The sequence below is a fragment of the Ambystoma mexicanum genome, chromosome 2q, assembly GCF_040938575.1.
Source record: "Ambystoma mexicanum isolate Mex_15411 chromosome 2q, UKY_AmexF1_1, whole genome shotgun sequence".
Classification (NCBI taxonomy): Eukaryota; Metazoa; Chordata; class Amphibia; order Caudata; family Ambystomatidae; genus Ambystoma; species Ambystoma mexicanum.
In genome coordinates, this window is record NC_090924.1 from 129,223,143 (window position 1) to 129,245,881 (window position 22,739).

General features: G+C 47.3%; 14 non-coding genes across 14 annotated transcripts; all 14 read left to right on the forward strand.

Annotated features, from left to right (window-relative positions):
- The first annotated feature begins 140 nt into the window (after positions 1-140).
- Positions 141-213, forward strand: TRNAV-UAC (transfer RNA valine (anticodon UAC)). The gene has a single exon. It is a non-coding gene; the product is annotated as a tRNA-Val (tRNA).
- A 2,714-nt stretch (positions 214-2,927) lies between these two features.
- Positions 2,928-2,999, forward strand: TRNAP-CGG (transfer RNA proline (anticodon CGG)). The gene has a single exon. It is a non-coding gene; the product is annotated as a tRNA-Pro (tRNA).
- Positions 3,000-3,413: 414 nt separating this feature from the next.
- TRNAV-UAC (transfer RNA valine (anticodon UAC)) lies at positions 3,414-3,486 on the forward strand. Its single transcript has one exon. It is a non-coding gene; the product is annotated as a tRNA-Val (tRNA).
- Positions 3,487-6,189: 2,703 nt separating this feature from the next.
- Positions 6,190-6,261, forward strand: TRNAP-CGG (transfer RNA proline (anticodon CGG)). The gene has a single exon. It is a non-coding gene; the product is annotated as a tRNA-Pro (tRNA).
- A 414-nt stretch (positions 6,262-6,675) lies between these two features.
- Positions 6,676-6,748, forward strand: TRNAV-UAC (transfer RNA valine (anticodon UAC)). The gene has a single exon. It is a non-coding gene; the product is annotated as a tRNA-Val (tRNA).
- Positions 6,749-9,442: 2,694 nt separating this feature from the next.
- On the forward strand, positions 9,443-9,514 carry TRNAP-CGG (transfer RNA proline (anticodon CGG)). Its single transcript has one exon. It is a non-coding gene; the product is annotated as a tRNA-Pro (tRNA).
- Positions 9,515-9,928: 414 nt separating this feature from the next.
- TRNAV-UAC (transfer RNA valine (anticodon UAC)) lies at positions 9,929-10,001 on the forward strand. Its single transcript has one exon. It is a non-coding gene; the product is annotated as a tRNA-Val (tRNA).
- Positions 10,002-12,704: 2,703 nt separating this feature from the next.
- On the forward strand, positions 12,705-12,776 carry TRNAP-CGG (transfer RNA proline (anticodon CGG)). The gene has a single exon. It is a non-coding gene; the product is annotated as a tRNA-Pro (tRNA).
- Positions 12,777-13,190: 414 nt separating this feature from the next.
- TRNAV-UAC (transfer RNA valine (anticodon UAC)) lies at positions 13,191-13,263 on the forward strand. Its single transcript has one exon. It is a non-coding gene; the product is annotated as a tRNA-Val (tRNA).
- Positions 13,264-15,973: 2,710 nt separating this feature from the next.
- On the forward strand, positions 15,974-16,045 carry TRNAP-CGG (transfer RNA proline (anticodon CGG)). The gene has a single exon. It is a non-coding gene; the product is annotated as a tRNA-Pro (tRNA).
- Positions 16,046-16,459: 414 nt separating this feature from the next.
- TRNAV-UAC (transfer RNA valine (anticodon UAC)) lies at positions 16,460-16,532 on the forward strand. The gene has a single exon. It is a non-coding gene; the product is annotated as a tRNA-Val (tRNA).
- A 2,694-nt stretch (positions 16,533-19,226) lies between these two features.
- On the forward strand, positions 19,227-19,298 carry TRNAP-CGG (transfer RNA proline (anticodon CGG)). Its single transcript has one exon. It is a non-coding gene; the product is annotated as a tRNA-Pro (tRNA).
- A 414-nt stretch (positions 19,299-19,712) lies between these two features.
- On the forward strand, positions 19,713-19,785 carry TRNAV-UAC (transfer RNA valine (anticodon UAC)). The gene has a single exon. It is a non-coding gene; the product is annotated as a tRNA-Val (tRNA).
- A 2,691-nt stretch (positions 19,786-22,476) lies between these two features.
- On the forward strand, positions 22,477-22,548 carry TRNAP-CGG (transfer RNA proline (anticodon CGG)). Its single transcript has one exon. It is a non-coding gene; the product is annotated as a tRNA-Pro (tRNA).
- Positions 22,549-22,739: the final 191 nt, after the last annotated feature.

Below are 22,739 nucleotides of genomic sequence, written 5' to 3' on the forward strand. Positions count from 1 at the left end.
CATGCTTGTAACGCCGTGTGTGTGATGAGCTGCATTTGTAAAGCTTTGGGCGTGAGGCATTTGATAAGTGTTCAAACAGAGACAATTGCACTGTTACTTGACCCTATTCTCTCAACCGCCAGAGGGCATAGCATGCAGCAGTTTCTGTAGTGTAGTGGTTATCACGTTCGCCTTACACGCGAAAGGTCCCTGGTTCGAGACCGGGCAGAAACAGCAGAGGGTGGCATTTTACACTTTTCATGTTCCACCATCTCGAAGCTCAAGCCATGAACTTATTTGCAGTTGCAACGGAAGAAGCAGTTCCTCTGACACGCTTTGAAATAAATTCTGAGTAGACGAGCGCACTCACATTTGCTCCGAATATGTGATGAATTAAAATTGCATGCCTGCATGTGTGCGTGCTTATGTATAGTTGGATGGAAAGCTGAGGGAGCAGTTGTGCAATGCTATTTCTTACAGAAGGGTGGCGCTGCTTTTCCCTGAGCAATGTTCATGCACCCAGGCAGATGTGATATTGGATTTTTCTTTTTTTCAAGGGCAAAAGAAAATTCCTAGCCCTCAGAGCTTCTGCCAATGCAGATCCGGTGCAAAATGAAGGCTCTCACTCGCTCACTTTGTCCACTTTCAATTGATCAGCAGACCGCGTTGGTGTTGTGCTAGATTTCTTCTTCTGTGCATCAACAGCTCTTTTATACGTACCCTTCACGGGCGAATGGAAGGGAGGGTGTGCCACCAGCTTCATTGATCCTGATGTCAATGTGCCAACACCTTCAGGACGAGAAGAAGAGCTATGAAGACAGTCAGAGCGTGCCGACTGGGGCATTCATTTGGCTCATACACCGACAAGGCTTTCAGCGGCAGGAACAAACTTCAGGAATAGGCATTCTTGGCCTCGAAGCCTAAGGGGGGTGGAAACGCTGAGTACAATTCCGTCAGATGATCACAGGACCGTGGCTCGTTGGTCTAGGGGTATGATTCTCGCTTTGGGTGCGAGAGGTCCGGAGGAGCCCGATCAAGGTGGGTAACTTGAGCTCCTTTTTTTTTTTCCAATGTTATTTTCATTGGACAGACTCTCTGGCTTTCTCGGTAAGCAGTAGTCGATGAACAATTCACTTCCTGAACCTCTTTGCCTGCCATGTCCTTGCGACAAGCACTTTGTGTTCTCTGTTAGCTCTCAGTAACATTCCTTGATTTGCTTGTGAGTTTTGGCCGTCCGATCTCAAAGTGGAAATATGTCCTTCCCTCTGTACGCTGCATAGACCCTCAACAGGCATACTTGTATATGTGCGCATGCTTGATAGGACGTATGTTTTAGGCTGGATTGTGTGAGCTTCAGGCGCAAGGCATTTGATTAGTCTTTAAGCAGGTCCACTTGCAAAGCCCTTTGCACCTGTTCTCCCAGTCCCTACAAAGGGATGCAAGCAGTTGTTTCTGTAGTGTAGTGGTTAGCACGTTCGAGACCGGGCAGAAACACTCTCTGCTGGCATTTTACACAAAATCGTTTTTTTCCCCTTTTGTCACACACAAATGTAAAGTATGAACTTATTTGCGTTCCCATGGAAATAGCATATGCTCTCAAGAGCTTGAGAAATACACTGGGAAGGCAAGCATCCTCACATGTATTGTGTATATGGGGCCAATAATAAAATGCACGCGCCTTCATTTTGTGTATGTAATGTTGCAGAGCACAGAGAGGATTTCTTTTCCCTACTGCTGGGTATTTGGGTCTCTGGGATCACAGTTGGGTCCGCTCCGTCCTCTGAAATGGTGCATATTAGTTACATAGGTTAGTGTACCAAAGAAATATCACATTTTCATATACAGCTTCTTCATTTCTGTGTTCTGAGGGATTACCAGTTGTAAGAAATGCACTTGCCGGTACAGTGATTCCCTGGCTTTCTCTGGCCCGAGAAAGCTTTTCCTCTGAACTGGGAACAGAAGTTGGACTGCTTCTGCTGAACTTCCTGAAAGCATAGCTGGCGGGAGGAGGGACTTTTTGAGTGCTGGGAAAATTTGAGCTGGAAATTTGCATAGGCTGGACAGAGATTGCTTGGAGCAGCCAAAATATAATAACGGCCATGGCGCTCAAGTAAAGCAGAAAGCTTTTAGTATACACCTTTTGCACTCTTGTCAACGAAGCTGGGCTCTGTGAATGCTCACCCTACGCAAGAAAAGAGAACAGACTTTGCTGGTGACCTAAATATATCTCGCCTGATCGAGCACGATCGAGCTCTGAGTGAGCAGCTGTGCAATGGTCATCTTTACCAAAGGGGAGATGCTGCTTTTGCCAGTGTCACGCCCATGCTCTCAGGGCTGGAGGGAGGAGGGCTGCTTTTTGTTTTTACAGGCAAAAGGAAAGGCCCAGCCCTCAGAGCTTCTGCCAATGCATATCCCAGCAGGTGCAAAATAAAGTCTCTCCCCCACCTTGCCAGCTGCAGATTGATCAGAAGACTGCTAGTCTAGTGTGTTGGGCCACTCTCTCTCTTCTGTGTATCGTCCCCTCTTATTACATAAACAGCATAAGAGGAAGGAAGGAAGGAAGGAAGGAAGGAAGGAAGGAAGGAAGGAAGGAAGGAAGGAAGGAAGGAAGGAAGGAAGGAAGGAAGGAAGGAAGGAAGGAAGGAAGGAAGGAAGGAAGGAAGGAAGGAAGGAAGGAAGGAAGGAAGGAAGGAAGGAAGGAAGGAAGGAAGGAAGGAAGGAAGGAAGGAACAGTGTATCGCAAGCACCTTTCACCCTGATGTCAATGGTCCACCAACCTTCGGGATGAGGAGTAGACCTGTGAAGACGCTCAGCCTTTGCATCATTTAGGGACGAGGACGGGCTTTAGGAGCAAACGTTAGGAAGAGATACTCTTGTGCTACAATCCTCAAGAGGTACAACTGCCAAGTCAAATCCCTACATATTGTCTAGACTACTCTGCAAGTGTAGGCTCGTTGGTCTAGGGGTATGATTCTCGCTTCGGGTGCGAGAGGTCCCGGGTTCAAATCCCGGACGAGCCCATTGATTGGTGCCTGGCCCGATACTTTTTTACACATGTGTTTTTCAATTCTATAGACTGTGGACTGATGGATGGACAATGGTCGATGAACATTGGGCTTCCTAAGCCTCTTTGCGGACCGCCTCATTGCGCCATGCATTAAGGAGTCCCAAGTAGCTCTCAGTCACCTTTCTGGATTTGTTTGTTAATTCATGGCTGTCCCATACCAATGCCTAAAGAGGCCCTTACATCTTCAGACTGCACGGCCTCTCAGCTGGCACACTTGTCTGAGTGTTCATGCTTGTAACGCCGTGTGTGTGATGAGCTGCATTTGTAAAGCTTTGGGCGTGAGGCATTTGATAAGTGTTCAAACAGAGACAATTGCACTGTTACTTGACCCTATTCTCTCAACCGCCAGAGGGCATAGCATGCAGCAGTTTCTGTAGTGTAGTGGTTATCACGTTCGCCTTACACGCGAAAGGTCCCTGGTTCGAGACCGGGCAGAAACAGCAGAGGGTGGCATTTTACACTTTTCATGTTCCACCATCTCGAAGCTCAAGCCATGAACTTATTTGCAGTTGCAACGGAAGAAGCAGTTCCTCTGACACGCTTTGAAATAAATTCTGAGTAGACGAGCGCACTCACATTTGCTCCGAATATGTGATGAATTAAAATTGCATGCCTGCATATGTGCGTGCTTATGTATAGTTGGATGGAAAGCTGAGGGAGCAGTTGTGCAATGCTATTTCTTACAGAAGGGTGGCGCTGCTTTTCCCTGAGCAATGTTCATGCACCCAGGCAGATGTGATATTGGATTTTTCTTTTTTTCAAGGGCAAAAGAAAATTCCTAGCCCTCAGAGCTTCTGCCAATGCAGATCCGGTGCAAAATGAAGGCTCTCACTCGCTCACTTTGTCCACTTTCAATTGATCAGCAGACCGCGTTGGTGTTGTGCTAGATTTCTTCTTCTGTGCATCAACAGCTCTTTTATACGTACCCTTCACGGGCGAATGGAAGGGAGGGTGTGCCACCAGCTTCATTGATCCTGATGTCAATGTGCCAACACCTTCAGGACGAGAAGAAGAGCTATGAAGACAGTCAGAGCGTGCCGACTGGGGCATTCATTTGGCTCATACACCGACAAGGCTTTCAGCGGCAGGAACAAACTTCAGGAATAGGCATTCTTGGCCTCGAAGCCTAAGGGGGGTGGAAACGCTGAGTACAATTCCGTCAGATGATCACAGGACCGTGGCTCGTTGGTCTAGGGGTATGATTCTCGCTTTGGGTGCGAGAGGTCCGGAGGAGCCCGATCAAGGTGGGTAACTTGAGCTCCTTTTTTTTTTTTCCAATGTTATTTTCATTGGACAGACTCTCTGGCTTTCTCGGTAAGCAGTAGTCGATGAACAATTCACTTCCTGAACCTCTTTGCCTGCCATGTCCTTGCGACAAGCACTTTGTGTTCTCTGTTAGCTCTCAGTAACATTCCTTGATTTGCTTGTGAGTTTTGGCCGTCCGATCTCAAAGTGGAAATATGTCCTTCCCTCTGTACGCTGCATAGACCCTCAACAGGCATACTTGTATATGTGCGCATGCTTGATAGGACGTATGTTTTAGGCTGGATTGTGTGAGCTTCAGGCGCAAGGCATTTGATTAGTCTTTAAGCAGGTCCACTTGCAAAGCCCTTTGCACCTGTTCTCCCAGTCCCTACAAAGGGATGCAAGCAGTTGTTTCTGTAGTGTAGTGGTTAGCACGTTCGAGACCGGGCAGAAACACTCTCTGCTGGCATTTTACACAAAATCGTTTTTTTCCCCTTTTGTCACACACAAATGTAAAGTATGAACTTATTTGCGTTCCCATGGAAATAGCATATGCTCTCAAGAGCTTGAGAAATACACTGGGAAGGCAAGCATCCTCACATGTATTGTGTATATGGGGCCAATAATAAAATGCACGCGCCTTCATTTTGTGTATGTAATGTTGCAGAGCACAGAGAGGATTTCTTTTCCCTACTGCTGGGTATTTATTTGGGTCTCTGGGATCACAGTTGGGTCCGCTCCGTCCTCTGAAATGGTGCATATTAGTTACATAGGTTAGTGTACCAAAGAAATATCACATTTTCATATACAGCTTCTTCATTTCTGTGTTCTGAGGGATTACCAGTTGTAAGAAATGCACTTGCCGGTACAGTGATTCCCTGGCTTTCTCTGGCCCGAGAAAGCTTTTCCTCTGAACTGGGAACAGAAGTTGGACTGCTTCTGCTGAACTTCCTGAAAGCATAGCTGGCGGGAGGAGGGACTTTTTGAGTGCTGGGAAAATTTGAGCTGGAAATTTGCATAGGCTGGACAGAGATTGCTTGGAGCAGCCAAAATATAATAACGGCCATGGCGCTCAAGTAAAGCAGAAAGCTTTTAGTATACACCTTTTGCACTCTTGTCAACGAAGCTGGGCTCTGTGAATGCTCACCCTACGCAAGAAAAGAGAACAGACTTTGCTGGTGACCTAAATATATCTCGCCTGATCGAGCACGATCGAGCTCTGAGTGAGCAGCTGTGCAATGGTCATCTTTACCAAAGGGGAGATGCTGCTTTTGCCAGTGTCACGCCCATGCTCTCAGGGCTGGAGGGAGGAGGGCTGCTTTTTGTTTTTACAGGCAAAAGGAAAGGCCCAGCCCTCAGAGCTTCTGCCAATGCATATCCCAGCAGGTGCAAAATAAAGTCTCTCCCCCACCTTGCCAGCTGCAGATTGATCAGAAGACTGCTAGTCTAGTGTGTTGGGCCACTCTCTCTCTTCTGTGTATCGTCCCCTCTTATTACATAAACAGCATAAGAGGAAGGAAGGAAGGAAGGAAGGAAGGAAGGAAGGAAGGAAGGAAGGAAGGAAGGAAGGAAGGAAGGAAGGAAGGAAGGAAGGAAGGAAGGAAGGAAGGAAGGAAGGAAGGAAGGAAGGAAGGAAGGAAGGAAGGAAGGAAGGAAGGAAGGAAGGAAGGAAGGAAGGAACAATGTATCGCAAGCACCTTTCACCCTGATGTCAATGGTCCACCAACCTTCGGGATGAGGAGTAGACCTGTGAAGACGCTCAGCCTTTGCATCATTTAGGGACGAGGACGGGCTTTAGGAGCAAACGTTAGGAAGAGATACTCTTGTGCTACAATCCTCAAGAGGTACAACTGCCAAGTCAAATCCCTACATATTGTCTAGACTACTCTGCAAGTGTAGGCTCGTTGGTCTAGGGGTATGATTCTCGCTTCGGGTGCGAGAGGTCCCGGGTTCAAATCCCGGACGAGCCCATTGATTGGTGCCTGGCCCGATACTTTTTTACACATGTGTTTTTCAATTCTATAGACTCTGGACTGATGGATGGACAATGGTCGATGAACATTGGGCTTCCTAAGCCTCTTTGCGGACCGCCTCATTGCGCCATGCATTAAGGAGTCCCAAGTAGCTCTCAGTCACCTTTCTGGATTTGTTTGTTAATTCATGGCTGTCCCATACCAATGCCTAAAGAGGCCCTTACATCTTCAGACTGCACGGCCTCTCAGCTGGCACACTTGTCTGAGTGTTCATGCTTGTAACGCCGTGTGTGTGATGAGCTGCATTTGTAAAGCTTTGGGCGTGAGGCATTTGATAAGTGTTCAAACAGAGACAATTGCACTGTTACTTGACCCTATTCTCTCAACCGCCAGAGGGCATAGCATGCAGCAGTTTCTGTAGTGTAGTGGTTATCACGTTCGCCTTACACGCGAAAGGTCCCTGGTTCGAGACCGGGCAGAAACAGCAGAGGGTGGCATTTTACACTTTTCATGTTCCACCATCTCGAAGCTCAAGCCATGAACTTATTTGCAGTTGCAACGGAAGAAGCAGTTCCTCTGACACGCTTTGAAATAAATTCTGAGTAGACGAGCGCACTCACATTTGCTCCGAATATGTGATGAATTAAAATTGCATGCCTGCATATGTGCGTGCTTATGTATAGTTGGATGGAAAGCTGAGGGAGCAGTTGTGCAATGCTATTTCTTACAGAAGGGTGGCGCTGCTTTTCCCTGAGCAATGTTCATGCACCCAGGCAGATGTGATATTGGATTTTTCTTTTTTTCAAGGGCAAAAGAAAATTCCTAGCCCTCAGAGCTTCTGCCAATGCAGATCCGGTGCAAAATGAAGGCTCTCACTCGCTCACTTTGTCCACTTTCAATTGATCAGCAGACCGCGTTGGTGTTGTGCTAGATTTCTTCTTCTGTGCATCAACAGCTCTTTTATACGTACCCTTCACGGGCGAATGGAAGGGAGGGTGTGCCACCAGCTTCATTGATCCTGATGTCAATGTGCCAACACCTTCAGGACGAGAAGAAGAGCTATGAAGACAGTCAGAGCGTGCCGACTGGGGCATTCATTTGGCTCATACACCGACAAGGCTTTCAGCGGCAGGAACAAACTTCAGGAATAGGCATTCTTGGCCTCGAAGCCTAAGGGGGGTGGAAACGCTGAGTACAATTCCGTCAGATGATCACAGGACCGTGGCTCGTTGGTCTAGGGGTATGATTCTCGCTTTGGGTGCGAGAGGTCCGGAGGAGCCCGATCAAGGTGGGTAACTTGAGCTCCTTTTTTTTTTTCCAATGTTATTTTCATTGGACAGACTCTCTGGCTTTCTCGGTAAGCAGTAGTCGATGAACAATTCACTTCCTGAACCTCTTTGCCTGCCATGTCCTTGCGACAAGCACTTTGTGTTCTCTGTTAGCTCTCAGTAACATTCCTTGATTTGCTTGTGAGTTTTGGCCGTCCGATCTCAAAGTGGAAATATGTCCTTCCCTCTGTACGCTGCATAGACCCTCAACAGGCATACTTGTATATGTGCGCATGCTTGATAGGACGTATGTTTTAGGCTGGATTGTGTGAGCTTCAGGCGCAAGGCATTTGATTAGTCTTTAAGCAGGTCCACTTGCAAAGCCCTTTGCACCTGTTCTCCCAGTCCCTACAAAGGGATGCAAGCAGTTGTTTCTGTAGTGTAGTGGTTAGCACGTTCGAGACCGGGCAGAAACACTCTCTGCTGGCATTTTACACAAAATCGTTTTTTTCCCCTTTTGTCACACACAAATGTAAAGTATGAACTTATTTGCGTTCCCATGGAAATAGCATATGCTCTCAAGAGCTTGAGAAATACACTGGGAAGGCAAGCATCCTCACATGTATTGTGTATATGGGGCCAATAATAAAATGCACGCGCCTTCATTTTGTGTATGTAATGTTGCAGAGCACAGAGAGGATTTCTTTTCCCTACTGCTGGGTATTTGGGTCTCTGGGATCACAGTTGGGTCCGCTCCGTCCTCTGAAATGGTGCATATTAGTTACATAGGTTAGTGTACCAAAGAAATATCACATTTTCATATACAGCTTCTTCATTTCTGTGTTCTGAGGGATTACCAGTTGTAAGAAATGCACTTGCCGGTACAGTGATTCCCTGGCTTTCTCTGGCCCGAGAAAGCTTTTCCTCTGAACTGGGAACAGAAGTTGGACTGCTTCTGCTGAACTTCCTGAAAGCATAGCTGGCGGGAGGAGGGACTGACTTTTTGAGTGCTGGGAAAATTTGAGCTGGAAATTTGCATAGGCTGGACAGAGATTGCTTGGAGCAGCCAAAATATAATAACGGCCATGGCGCTCAAGTAAAGCAGAAAGCTTTTAGTATACACCTTTTGCACTCTTGTCAACGAAGCTGGGCTCTGTGAATGCTCACCCTACGCAAGAAAAGAGAACAGACTTTGCTGGTGACCTAAATATATCTCGCCTGATCGAGCACGATCGAGCTCTGAGTGAGCAGCTTTGCAATGGTCATCTTTACCAAAGGGGAGATGCTGCTTTTGCCAGTGTCACACCCATGCTCTCAGGGCTGGAGGGAGGAGGGCTGCTTTTTGTTTTTACAGGCAAAAGGAAAGGCCCAGCCCTCAGAGCTTCTGCCAATGCATATCCCAGCAGGTGCAAAATAAAGTCTTTCCCCCACCTTGCCAGCTGCAGATTGATCAGAAGACTGCTAGTCTAGTGTGTTGGGCCACTCTCTCTCTTCTGTGTATCGTCCCCTCTTATTACATAAACAGCATAAGAGGAAGGAAGGAAGGAAGGAAGGAAGGAAGGAAGGAAGGAAGGAAGGAAGGAAGGAAGGAAGGAAGGAAGGAAGGAAGGAAGGAAGGAAGGAAGGAAGGAAGGAAGGAAGGAAGGAAGGAAGGAAGGAAGGAAGGAAGGAAGGAAGGAAGGAAGGAAGGAACAGTGTATCGCAAGCACCTTTCACCCTGATGTCAATGGTCCACCAACCTTCGGGATGAGGAGTAGACCTGTGAAGACGCTCAGCCTTTGCATCATTTAGGGACGAGGACGGGCTTTAGGAGCAAACGTTAGGAAGAGATACTCTTGTGCTACAATCCTCAAGAGGTACAACTGCCAAGTCAAATCCCTACATATTGTCTAGACTACTCTGCAAGTGTAGGCTCGTTGGTCTAGGGGTATGATTCTCGCTTCGGGTGCGAGAGGTCCCGGGTTCAAATCCCAGACGAGCCCATTGATTGGTGCCTGGCCCGATACTTTTTTACACATGTGTTTTTCAATTCTATAGACTCTGGACTGATGGATGGACAATGGTCGATGAACATTGGGCTTCCTAAGCCTCTTTGCGGACCGCCTCATTGCGCCATGCATTAAGGAGTCCCAAGTAGCTCTCAGTCACCTTTCTGGATTTGTTTGTTAATTCATGGCTGTCCCATACCAATGCCTAAAGAGGCCCTTACATCTTCAGACTGCACGGCCTCTCAGCTGGCACACTTGTCTGAGTGTTCATGCTTGTAACGCCGTGTGTGTGATGAGCTGCATTTGTAAAGCTTTGGGCGTGAGGCATTTGATAAGTGTTCAAACAGAGACAATTGCACTGTTACTTGACCCTATTCTCTCAACCGCCAGAGGGCATAGCATGCAGCAGTTTCTGTAGTGTAGTGGTTATCACGTTCGCCTTACACGCGAAAGGTCCCTGGTTCGAGACCGGGCAGAAACAGCAGAGGGTGGCATTTTACACTTTTCATGTTCCACCATCTCGAAGCTCAAGCCATGAACTTATTTGCAGTTGCAACGGAAGAAGCAGTTCCTCTGACACGCTTTGAAATAAATTCTGAGTAGACGAGCGCACTCACATTTGCTCCGAATATGTGATGAATTAAAATTGCATGCCTGCATATGTGCGTGCTTATGTATAGTTGGATGGAAAGCTGAGGGAGCAGTTGTGCAATGCTATTTCTTACAGAAGGGTGGCGCTGCTTTTCCCTGAGCAATGTTCATGCACCCAGGCAGATGTGATATTGGATTTTTCTTTTTTTCAAGGGCAAAAGAAAATTCCTAGCCCTCAGAGCTTCTGCCAATGCAGATCCGGTGCAAAATGAAGGCTCTCACTCGCTCACTTTGTCCACTTTCAATTGATCAGCAGACCGCGTTGGTGTTGTGCTAGATTTCTTCTTCTGTGCATCAACAGCTCTTTTATACGTACCCTTCACGGGCGAATGGAAGGGAGGGTGTGCCACCAGCTTCATTGATCCTGATGTCAATGTGCCAACACCTTCAGGACGAGAAGAAGAGCTATGAAGACAGTCAGAGCGTGCCGACTGGGGCATTCATTTGGCTCATACACCGACAAGGCTTTCAGCGGCAGGAACAAACTTCAGGAATAGGCATTCTTGGCCTCGAAGCCTAAGGGGGGTGGAAACGCTGAGTACAATTCCGTCAGATGATCACAGGACCGTGGCTCGTTGGTCTAGGGGTATGATTCTCGCTTTGGGTGCGAGAGGTCCGGAGGAGCCCGATCAAGGTGGGTAACTTGAGCTCCTTTTTTTTTTTTCCAATGTTATTTTCATTGGACAGACTCTCTGGCTTTCTCGGTAAGCAGTAGTCGATGAACAATTCACTTCCTGAACCTCTTTGCCTGCCATGTCCTTGCGACAAGCACTTTGTGTTCTCTGTTAGCTCTCAGTAACATTCCTTGATTTGCTTGTGAGTTTTGGCCGTCCGATCTCAAAGTGGAAATATGTCCTTCCCTCTGTACGCTGCATAGACCCTCAACAGGCATACTTGTATATGTGCGCATGCTTGATAGGACGTATGTTTTAGGCTGGATTGTGTGAGCTTCAGGCGCAAGGCATTTGATTAGTCTTTAAGCAGGTCCACTTGCAAAGCCCTTTGCACCTGTTCTCCCAGTCCCTACAAAGGGATGCAAGCAGTTGTTTCTGTAGTGTAGTGGTTAGCACGTTCGAGACCGGGCAGAAACACTCTCTGCTGGCATTTTACACAAAATCGTTTTTTTCCCCTTTTGTCACACACAAATGTAAAGTATGAACTTATTTGCGTTCCCATGGAAATAGCATATGCTCTCAAGAGCTTGAGAAATACACTGGGAAGGCAAGCATCCTCACATGTATTGTGTATATGGGGCCAATAATAAAATGCACGCGCCTTCATTTTGTGTATGTAATGTTGCAGAGCACAGAGAGGATTTCTTTTCCCTACTGCTGGGTATTTGGGTCTCTGGGATCACAGTTGGGTCCGCTCCGTCCTCTGAAATGGTGGATATTAGTTACATAGGTTAGTGTACCAAAGAAATATCACATTTTCATATACAGCTTCTTCATTTCTGTGTTCTGAGGGATTACCAGTTGTAAGAAATGCACTTGCCGGTACAGTGATTCCCTGGCTTTCTCTGGCCCGAGAAAGCTTTTCCTCTGAACTGGGAACAGAAGTTGGACTGCTTCTGCTGAACTTCCTGAAAGCATAGCTGGCGGGAGGAGGGACTTTTTGAGTGCTGGGAAAATTTGAGCTGGAAATTTGCATAGGCTGGACAGAGATTGCTTGGAGCAGCCAAAATATAATAACGGCCATGGCGCTCAAGTAAAGCAGAAAGCTTTTAGTATACACCTTTTGCACTCTTGTCAACGAAGCTGGGCTCTGTGAATGCTCACCCTACGCAAGAAAAGAGAACAGACTTTGCTGGTGACCTAAATATATCTCGCCTGATCGAGCACGATCGAGCTCTGAGTGAGCAGCTTTGCAATGGTCATCTTTACCAAAGGGGAGATGCTGCTTTTGCCAGTGTCACACCCATGCTCTCAGGGCTGGAGGGAGGAGGGCTGCTTTTTGTTTTTACAGGCAAAAGGAAAGGCCCAGCCCTCAGAGCTTCTGCCAATGCATATCCCAGCAGGTGCAAAATAAAGTCTTTCCCCCACCTTGCCAGCTGCAGATTGATCAGAAGACTGCTAGTCTAGTGTGTTGGGCCACTCTCTCTCTTCTGTGTATCGTCCCCTCTTATTACATAAACAGCATAAGAGGAAGGAAGGAAGGAAGGAAGGAAGGAAGGAAGGAAGGAAGGAAGGAAGGAAGGAAGGAAGGAAGGAAGGAAGGAAGGAAGGAAGGAAGGAAGGAAGGAAGGAAGGAAGGAAGGAAGGAAGGAAGGAAGGAAGGAAGGAAGGAAGGAAGGAAGGAAGGAAGGAAGGAAGGAACAGTGTATCGCAAGCACCTTTCACCCTGATGTCAATGGTCCACCAACCTTCGGGATGAGGAGTAGACCTGTGAAGACGCTCAGCCTTTGCATCATTTAGGGACGAGGACGGGCTTTAGGAGCAAACGTTAGGAAGAGATACTCTTGTGCTACAATCCTCAAGAGGTACAACTGCCAAGTCAAATCCCTACATATTGTCTAGACTACTCTGCAAGTGTAGGCTCGTTGGTCTAGGGGTATGATTCTCGCTTCGGGTGCGAGAGGTCCCGGGTTCAAATCCCGGACGAGCCCATTGATTGGTGCCTGGCCCGATACTTTTTTACACATGTGTTTTTCAATTCTATAGACTCTGGACTGATGGATGGACAATGGTCGATGAACATTGGGCTTCCTAAGCCTCTTTGCGGACCGCCTCATTGCGCCATGCATTAAGGAGTCCCAAGTAGCTCTCAGTCACCTTTCTGGATTTGTTTGTTAATTCATGGCTGTCCCATACCAATGCCTAAAGAGGCCCTTACATCTTCAGACTGCACGGCCTCTCAGCTGGCACACTTGTCTGAGTGTTCATGCTTGTAACGCCGTGTGTGTGATGAGCTGCATTTGTAAAGCTTTGGGCGTGAGGCATTTGATAAGTGTTCAAACAGAGACAATTGCACTGTTACTTGACCCTATTCTCTCAACCGCCAGAGGGCATAGCATGCAGCAGTTTCTGTAGTGTAGTGGTTATCACGTTCGCCTTACACGCGAAAGGTCCCTGGTTCGAGACCGGGCAGAAACAGCAGAGGGTGGCATTTTACACTTTTCATGTTCCACCATCTCGAAGCTCAAGCCATGAACTTATTTGCAGTTGCAACGGAAGAAGCAGTTCCTCTGACACGCTTTGAAATAAATTCTGAGTAGACGAGCGCACTCACATTTGCTCCGAATATGTGATGAATTAAAATTGCATGCCTGCATATGTGCGTGCTTATGTATAGTTGGATGGAAAGCTGAGGGAGCAGTTGTGCAATGCTATTTCTTACAGAAGGGTGGCGCTGCTTTTCCCTGAGCAATGTTCATGCACCCAGGCAGATGTGATATTGGATTTTTCTTTTTTTCAAGGGCAAAAGAAAATTCCTAGCCCTCAGAGCTTCTGCCAATGCAGATCCGGTGCAAAATGAAGGCTCTCACTCGCTCACTTTGTCCACTTTCAATTGATCAGCAGACCGCGTTGGTGTTATGCTAGATTTCTTCTTCTGTGCATCAACAGCTCTTTTATACGTACCCTTCACGGGCGAATGGAAGGGAGGGTGTGCCACCAGCTTCATTGATCCTGATGTCAATGTGCCAACACCTTCAGGACGAGAAGAAGAGCTATGAAGACAGTCAGAGCGTGCCGACTGGGGCATTCATTTGGCTCATACACCGACAAGGCTTTCAGCGGCAGGAACAAACTTCAGGAATAGGCATTCTTGGCCTCGAAGCCTAAGGGGGGTGGAAACGCTGAGTACAATTCCGTCAGATGATCACAGGACCGTGGCTCGTTGGTCTAGGGGTATGATTCTCGCTTTGGGTGCGAGAGGTCCGGAGGAGCCCGATCAAGGTGGGTAACTTGAGCTCCTTTTTTTTTTTCCAATGTTATTTTCATTGGACAGACTCTCTGGCTTTCTCGGTAAGCAGTAGTCGATGAACAATTCACTTCCTGAACCTCTTTGCCTGCCATGTCCTTGCGACAAGCACTTTGTGTTCTCTGTTAGCTCTCAGTAACATTCCTTGATTTGCTTGTGAGTTTTGGCCGTCCGATCTCAAAGTGGAAATATGTCCTTCCCTCTGTACGCTGCATAGACCCTCAACAGGCATACTTGTATATGTGCGCATGCTTGATAGGACGTATGTTTTAGGCTGGATTGTGTGAGCTTCAGGCGCAAGGCATTTGATTAGTCTTTAAGCAGGTCCACTTGCAAAGCCCTTTGCACCTGTTCTCCCAGTCCCTACAAAGGGATGCAAGCAGTTGTTTCTGTAGTGTAGTGGTTAGCACGTTCGAGACCGGGCAGAAACACTCTCTGCTGGCATTTTACACAAAATCGTTTTTTTCCCCTTTTGTCACACACAAATGTAAAGTATGAACTTATTTGCGTTCCCATGGAAATAGCATATGCTCTCAAGAGCTTGAGAAATACACTGGGAAGGCAAGCATCCTCACATGTATTGTGTATATGGGGCCAATAATAAAATGCACGCGCCTTCATTTTGTGTATGTAATGTTGCAGAGCACAGAGAGGATTTCTTTTCCCTACTGCTGGGTATTTGGGTCTCTGGGATCACAGTTGGGTCCGCTCCGTCCTCTGAAATGGTGCATATTAGTTACATAGGTTAGTGTACCAAAGAAATATCACATTTTCATATACAGCTTCTTCATTTCTGTGTTCTGAGGGATTACCAGTTGTAAGAAATGCACTTGCCGGTACAGTGATTCCCTGGCTTTCTCTGGCCCGAGAAAGCTTTTCCTCTGAACTGGGAACAGAAGTTGGACTGCTTCTGCTGAACTTCCTGAAAGCATAGCTGGCGGGAGGAGGGACTTTTTGAGTGCTGGGAAAATTTGAGCTGGAAATTTGCATAGGCTGGACAGAGATTGCTTGGAGCAGCCAAAATATAATAACGGCCATGGCGCTCAAGTAAAGCAGAAAGCTTTTAGTATACACCTTTTGCACTCTTGTCAACGAAGCTGGGCTCTGTGAATGCTCACCCTACGCAAGAAAAGAGAACAGACTTTGCTGGTGACCTAAATATATCTCGCCTGATCGAGCACGATCGAGCTCTGAGTGAGCAGCTGTGCAATGGTCATCTTTACCAAAGGGGAGATGCTGCTTTTGCCAGTGTCACGCCCATGCTCTCAGGGCTGGAGGGAGGAGGGCTGCTTTTTGTTTTTACAGGCAAAAGGAAAGGCCCAGCCCTCAGAGCTTCTGCCAATGCATATCCCAGCAGGTGCAAAATAAAGTCTCTCCCCCACCTTGCCAGCTGCAGATTGATCAGAAGACTGCTAGTCTAGTGTGTTGGGCCACTCTCTCTCTTCTGTGTATCGTCCCCTCTTATTACATAAACAGCATAAGAGGAAGGAAGGAAGGAAGGAAGGAAGGAAGGAAGGAAGGAAGGAAGGAAGGAAGGAAGGAAGGAAGGAAGGAAGGAAGGAAGGAAGGAAGGAAGGAAGGAAGGAAGGAAGGAAGGAAGGAAGGAAGGAAGGAAGGAAGGAAGGAAGGAAGGAAGGAAGGAAGGAAGGAAGGAAGGAAGGAACAATGTATCGCAAGCACCTTTCACCCTGATGTCAATGGTCCACCAACCTTCGGGATGAGGAGTAGACCTGTGAAGACGCTCAGCCTTTGCATCATTTAGGGACGAGGACGGGCTTTAGGAGCAAACGTTAGGAAGAGATACTCTTGTGCTACAATCCTCAAGAGGTACAACTGCCAAGTCAAATCCCTACATATTGTCTAGACTACTCTGCAAGTGTAGGCTCGTTGGTCTAGGGGTATGATTCTCGCTTCGGGTGCGAGAGGTCCCGGGTTCAAATCCCGGACGAGCCCATTGATTGGTGCCTGGCCCGATACTTTTTTACACATGTGTTTTTCAATTCTATAGACTCTGGACTGATGGATGGACAATGGTCGATGAACATTGGGCTTCCTAAGCCTCTTTGCGGACCGCCTCATTGCGCCATGCATTAAGGAGTCCCAAGTAGCTCTCAGTCACCTTTCTGGATTTGTTTGTTAATTCATGGCTGTCCCATACCAATGCCTAAAGAGGCCCTTACATCTTCAGACTGCACGGCCTCTCAGCTGGCACACTTGTCTGAGTGTTCATGCTTGTAACGCCGTGTGTGTGATGAGCTGCATTTGTAAAGCTTTGGGCGTGAGGCATTTGATAAGTGTTCAAACAGAGACAATTGCACTGTTACTTGACCCTATTCTCTCAACCGCCAGAGGGCATAGCATGCAGCAGTTTCTGTAGTGTAGTGGTTATCACGTTCGCCTTACACGCGAAAGGTCCCTGGTTCGAGACCGGGCAGAAACAGCAGAGGGTGGCATTTTACACTTTTCATGTTCCACCATCTCGAAGCTCAAGCCATGAACTTATTTGCAGTTGCAACGGAAGAAGCAGTTCCTCTGACACGCTTTGAAATAAATTCTGAGTAGACGAGCGCACTCACATTTGCTCCGAATATGTGATGAATTAAAATTGCATGCCTGCATATGTGCGTGCTTATGTATAGTTGGATGGAAAGCTGAGGGAGCAGTTGTGCAATGCTATTTCTTACAGAAGGGTGGCGCTGCTTTTCCCTGAGCAATGTTCATGCACCCAGGCAGATGTGATATTGGATTTTTCTTTTTTTCAAGGGCAAAAGAAAATTCCTAGCCCTCAGAGCTTCTGCCAATGCAGATCCGGTGCAAAATGAAGGCTCTCACTCGCTCACTTTGTCCACTTTCAATTGATCAGCAGACCGCGTTGGTGTTGTGCTAGATTTCTTCTTCTGTGCATCAACAGCTCTTTTATACGTACCCTTCACGGGCGAATGGAAGGGAGGGTGTGCCACCAGCTTCATTGATCCTGATGTCAATGTGCCAACACCTTCAGGACGAGAAGAAGAGCTATGAAGACAGTCAGAGCGTGCCGACTGGGGCATTCATTTGGCTCATACACCGACAAGGCTTTCAGCGGCAGGAACAAACTTCAGGAATAGGCATTCTTGGCCTCGAAGCCTAAGGGGGGTGGAAACGCTGAGTACAATTCCGTCAGATGATCACAGGACCGTGGCTCGTTGGTCTAGGGGTATGATTCTCGCTTTGGGTGCGAGAGGTCCGGAGGAGCCCGATCAAGGTGGGTAACTTGAGCTCCTTTTTTTTTTTCCAATGTTATTTTCATTGGACAGACTCTCTGGCTTTCTCGGTAAGCAGTAGTCGATGAACAATTCACTTCCTGAACCTCTTTGCCTGCCATGTCCTTGCGACAAGCACTTTGTGTTCTCTGTTAGCTCTCAGTAACATTCCTTGATTTGCTTGTGAGTTTTGGCCGTCCGATCTCAAAGTGGAAATATGTCCTTCCCTCTGTACGCTGCATAGACCCTCAACAGGCATACTTGTATATGTGCGCATGCTTGATAGGACGTATGTTTTAGGCTGGATTGTGTGAGCTTCAGGCGCAAGGCATTTGATTAGTCTTTAAGCAGGTCCACTTGCAAAGCCCTTTGCACCTGTTCTCCCAGTCCCTACAAAGGGATGCAAGCAGTTGTTTCTGTAGTGTAGTGGTTAGCACGTTCGAGACCGGGCAGAAACACTCTCTGCTGGCATTTTACACAAAATCGTTTTTTTCCCCTTTTGTCACACACAAATGTAAAGTATGAACTTATTTGCGTTCCCATGGAAATAGCATATGCTCTCAAGAGCTTGAGAAATACACTGGGAAGGCAAGCATCCTCACATGTATTGTGTATATGGGGCCAATAATAAAATGCACGCGCCTTCATTTTGTGTATGTAATGTTGCAGAGCACAGAGAGGATTTCTTTTCCCTACTGCTGGGTATTTGGGTCTCTGGGATCACAGTTGGGTCCGCTCCGTCCTCTGAAATGGTGCATATTAGTTACATAGGTTAGTGTACCAAAGAAATATCACATTTTCATATACAGCTTCTTCATTTCTGTGTTCTGAGGGATTACCAGTTGTAAGAAATGCACTTGCCGGTACAGTGATTCCCTGGCTTTCTCTGGCCCGAGAAAGCTTTTCCTCTGAACTGGGAACAGAAGTTGGACTGCTTCTGCTGAACTTCCTGAAAGCATAGCTGGCGGGAGGAGGGACTTTTTGAGTGCTGGGAAAATTTGAGCTGGAAATTTGCATAGGCTGGACAGAGATTGCTTGGAGCAGCCAAAATATAATAACGGCCATGGCGCTCAAGTAAAGCAGAAAGCTTTTAGTATACACCTTTTGCACTCTTGTCAACGAAGCTGGGCTCTGTGAATGCTCACCCTACGCAAGAAAAGAGAACAGACTTTGCTGGTGACCTAAATATATCTCGCCTGATCGAGCACGATCGAGCTCTGAGTGAGCAGCTTTGCAATGGTCATCTTTACCAAAGGGGAGATGCTGCTTTTGCCAGTGTCACACCCATGCTCTCAGGGCTGGAGGGAGGAGGGCTGCTTTTTGTTTTTACAGGCAAAAGGAAAGGCCCAGCCCTCAGAGCTTCTGCCAATGCATATCCCAGCAGGTGCAAAATAAAGTCTTTCCCCCACCTTGCCAGCTGCAGATTGATCAGAAGACTGCTAGTCTAGTGTGTTGGGCCACTCTCTCTCTTCTGTGTATCGTCCCCTCTTATTACATAAACAGCATAAGAGGAAGGAAGGAAGGAAGGAAGGAAGGAAGGAAGGAAGGAAGGAAGGAAGGAAGGAAGGAAGGAAGGAAGGAAGGAAGGAAGGAAGGAAGGAAGGAAGGAAGGAAGGAAGGAAGGAAGGAAGGAAGGAAGGAAGGAAGGAAGGAAGGAAGGAAGGAAGGAAGGAACAGTGTATCGCAAGCACCTTTCACCCTGATGTCAATGGTCCACCAACCTTCGGGATGAGGAGTAGACCTGTGAAGACGCTCAGCCTTTGCATCATTTAGGGACGAGGACGGGCTTTAGGAGCAAACGTTAGGAAGAGATACTCTTGTGCTACAATCCTCAAGAGGTACAACTGCCAAGTCAAATCCCTACATATTGTCTAGACTACTCTGCAAGTGTAGGCTCGTTGGTCTAGGGGTATGATTCTCGCTTCGGGTGCGAGAGGTCCCGGGTTCAAATCCCAGACGAGCCCATTGATTGGTGCCTGGCCCGATACTTTTTTACACATGTGTTTTTCAATTCTATAGACTCTGGACTGATGGATGGACAATGGTCGATGAACATTGGGCTTCCTAAGCCTCTTTGCGGACCGCCTCATTGCGCCATGCATTAAGGAGTCCCAAGTAGCTCTCAGTCACCTTTCTGGATTTGTTTGTTAATTCATGGCTGTCCCATACCAATGCCTAAAGAGGCCCTTACATCTTCAGACTGCACGGCCTCTCAGCTGGCACACTTGTCTGAGTGTTCATGCTTGTAACGCCGTGTGTGTGATGAGCTGCATTTGTAAAGCTTTGGGCGTGAGGCATTTGATAAGTGTTCAAACAGAGACAATTGCACTGTTACTTGACCCTATTCTCTCAACCGCCAGAGGGCATAGCATGCAGCAGTTTCTGTAGTGTAGTGGTTATCACGTTCGCCTTACACGCGAAAGGTCCCTGGTTCGAGACCGGGCAGAAACAGCAGAGGGTGGCATTTTACACTTTTCATGTTCCACCATCTCGAAGCTCAAGCCATGAACTTATTTGCAGTTGCAACGGAAGAAGCAGTTCCTCTGACACGCTTTGAAATAAATTCTGAGTAGACGAGCGCACTCACATTTGCTCCGAATATGTGATGAATTAAAATTGCATGCCTGCATATGTGCGTGCTTATGTATAGTTGGATGGAAAGCTGAGGGAGCAGTTGTGCAATGCTATTTCTTACAGAAGGGTGGCGCTGCTTTTCCCTGAGCAATGTTCATGCACCCAGGCAGATGTGATATTGGATTTTTCTTTTTTTCAAGGGCAAAAGAAAATTCCTAGCCCTCAGAGCTTCTGCCAATGCAGATCCGGTGCAAAATGAAGGCTCTCACTCGCTCACTTTGTCCACTTTCAATTGATCAGCAGACCGCGTTGGTGTTGTGCTAGATTTCTTCTTCTGTGCATCAACAGCTCTTTTATACGTACCCTTCACGGGCGAATGGAAGGGAGGGTGTGCCACCAGCTTCATTGATCCTGATGTCAATGTGCCAACACCTTCAGGACGAGAAGAAGAGCTATGAAGACAGTCAGAGCGTGCCGACTGGGGCATTCATTTGGCTCATACACCGACAAGGCTTTCAGCGGCAGGAACAAACTTCAGGAATAGGCATTCTTGGCCTCGAAGCCTAAGGGGGGTGGAAACGCTGAGTACAATTCCGTCAGATGATCACAGGACCGTGGCTCGTTGGTCTAGGGGTATGATTCTCGCTTTGGGTGCGAGAGGTCCGGAGGAGCCCGATCAAGGTGGGTAACTTGAGCTCCTTTTTTTTTTTTCCAATGTTATTTTCATTGGACAGACTCTCTGGCTTTCTCGGTAAGCAGTAGTCGATGAACAATTCACTTCCTGAACCTCTTTGCCTGCCATGTCCTTGCGACAAGCACTTTGTGTTCTCTGTTAGCTCTCAGTAACATTCCTTGATTTGCTTGTGAGTTTTGGCCGTCCGATCTCAAAGTGGAAATATGTCCTTCCCTCTGTACGCTGCATAGACCCTCAACAGGCATACTTGTATATGTGCGCATGCTTGATAGGACGTATGTTTTAGGCTGGATTGTGTGAGCTTCAGGCGCAAGGCATTTGATTAGTCTTTAAGCAGGTCCACTTGCAAAGCCCTTTGCACCTGTTCTCCCAGTCCCTACAAAGGGATGCAAGCAGTTGTTTCTGTAGTGTAGTGGTTAGCACGTTCGAGACCGGGCAGAAACACTCTCTGCTGGCATTTTACACAAAATCGTTTTTTTCCCCTTTTGTCACACACAAATGTAAAGTATGAACTTATTTGCGTTCCCATGGAAATAGCATATGCTCTCAAGAGCTTGAGAAATACACTGGGAAGGCAAGCATCCTCACATGTATTGTGTATATGGGGCCAATAATAAAATGCACGCGCCTTCATTTTGTGTATGTAATGTTGCAGAGCACAGAGAGGATTTCTTTTCCCTACTGCTGGGTATTTGGGTCTCTGGGATCACAGTTGGGTCCGCTCCGTCCTCTGAAATGGTGGATATTAGTTACATAGGTTAGTGTACCAAAGAAATATCACATTTTCATATACAGCTTCTTCATTTCTGTGTTCTGAGGGATTACCAGTTGTAAGAAATGCACTTGCCGGTACAGTGATTCCCTGGCTTTCTCTGGCCCGAGAAAGCTTTTCCTCTGAACTGGGAACAGAAGTTGGACTGCTTCTGCTGAACTTCCTGAAAGCATAGCTGGCGGGAGGAGGGACTTTTTGAGTGCTGGGAAAATTTGAGCTGGAAATTTGCATAGGCTGGACAGAGATTGCTTGGAGCAGCCAAAATATAATAACGGCCATGGCGCTCAAGTAAAGCAGAAAGCTTTTAGTATACACCTTTTGCACTCTTGTCAACGAAGCTGGGCTCTGTGAATGCTCACCCTACGCAAGAAAAGAGAACAGACTTTGCTGGTGACCTAAATATATCTCGCCTGATCGAGCACGATCGAGCTCTGAGTGAGCAGCTTTGCAATGGTCATCTTTACCAAAGGGGAGATGCTGCTTTTGCCAGTGTCACACCCATGCTCTCAGGGCTGGAGGGAGGAGGGCTGCTTTTTGTTTTTACAGGCAAAAGGAAAGGCCCAGCCCTCAGAGCTTCTGCCAATGCATATCCCAGCAGGTGCAAAATAAAGTCTTTCCCCCACCTTGCCAGCTGCAGATTGATCAGAAGACTGCTAGTCTAGTGTGTTGGGCCACTCTCTCTCTTCTGTGTATCGTCCCCTCTTATTACATAAACAGCATAAGAGGAAGGAAGGAAGGAAGGAAGGAAGGAAGGAAGGAAGGAAGGAAGGAAGGAAGGAAGGAAGGAAGGAAGGAAGGAAGGAAGGAAGGAAGGAAGGAAGGAAGGAAGGAAGGAAGGAAGGAAGGAAGGAAGGAAGGAAGGAAGGAAGGAAGGAAGGAAGGAACAGTGTATCGCAAGCACCTTTCACCCTGATGTCAATGGTCCACCAACCTTCGGGATGAGGAGTAGACCTGTGAAGACGCTCAGCCTTTGCATCATTTAGGGACGAGGACGGGCTTTAGGAGCAAACGTTAGGAAGAGATACTCTTGTGCTACAATCCTCAAGAGGTACAACTGCCAAGTCAAATCCCTACATATTGTCTAGACTACTCTGCAAGTGTAGGCTCGTTGGTCTAGGGGTATGATTCTCGCTTCGGGTGCGAGAGGTCCCGGGTTCAAATCCCGGACGAGCCCATTGATTGGTGCCTGGCCCGATACTTTTTTACACATGTGTTTTTCAATTCTATAGACTCTGGACTGATGGATGGACAATGGTCGATGAACATTGGGCTTCCTAAGCCTCTTTGCGGACCGCCTCATTGCGCCATGCATTAAGGAGTCCCAAGTAGCTCTCAGTCACCTTTCTGGATTTGTTTGTTAATTCA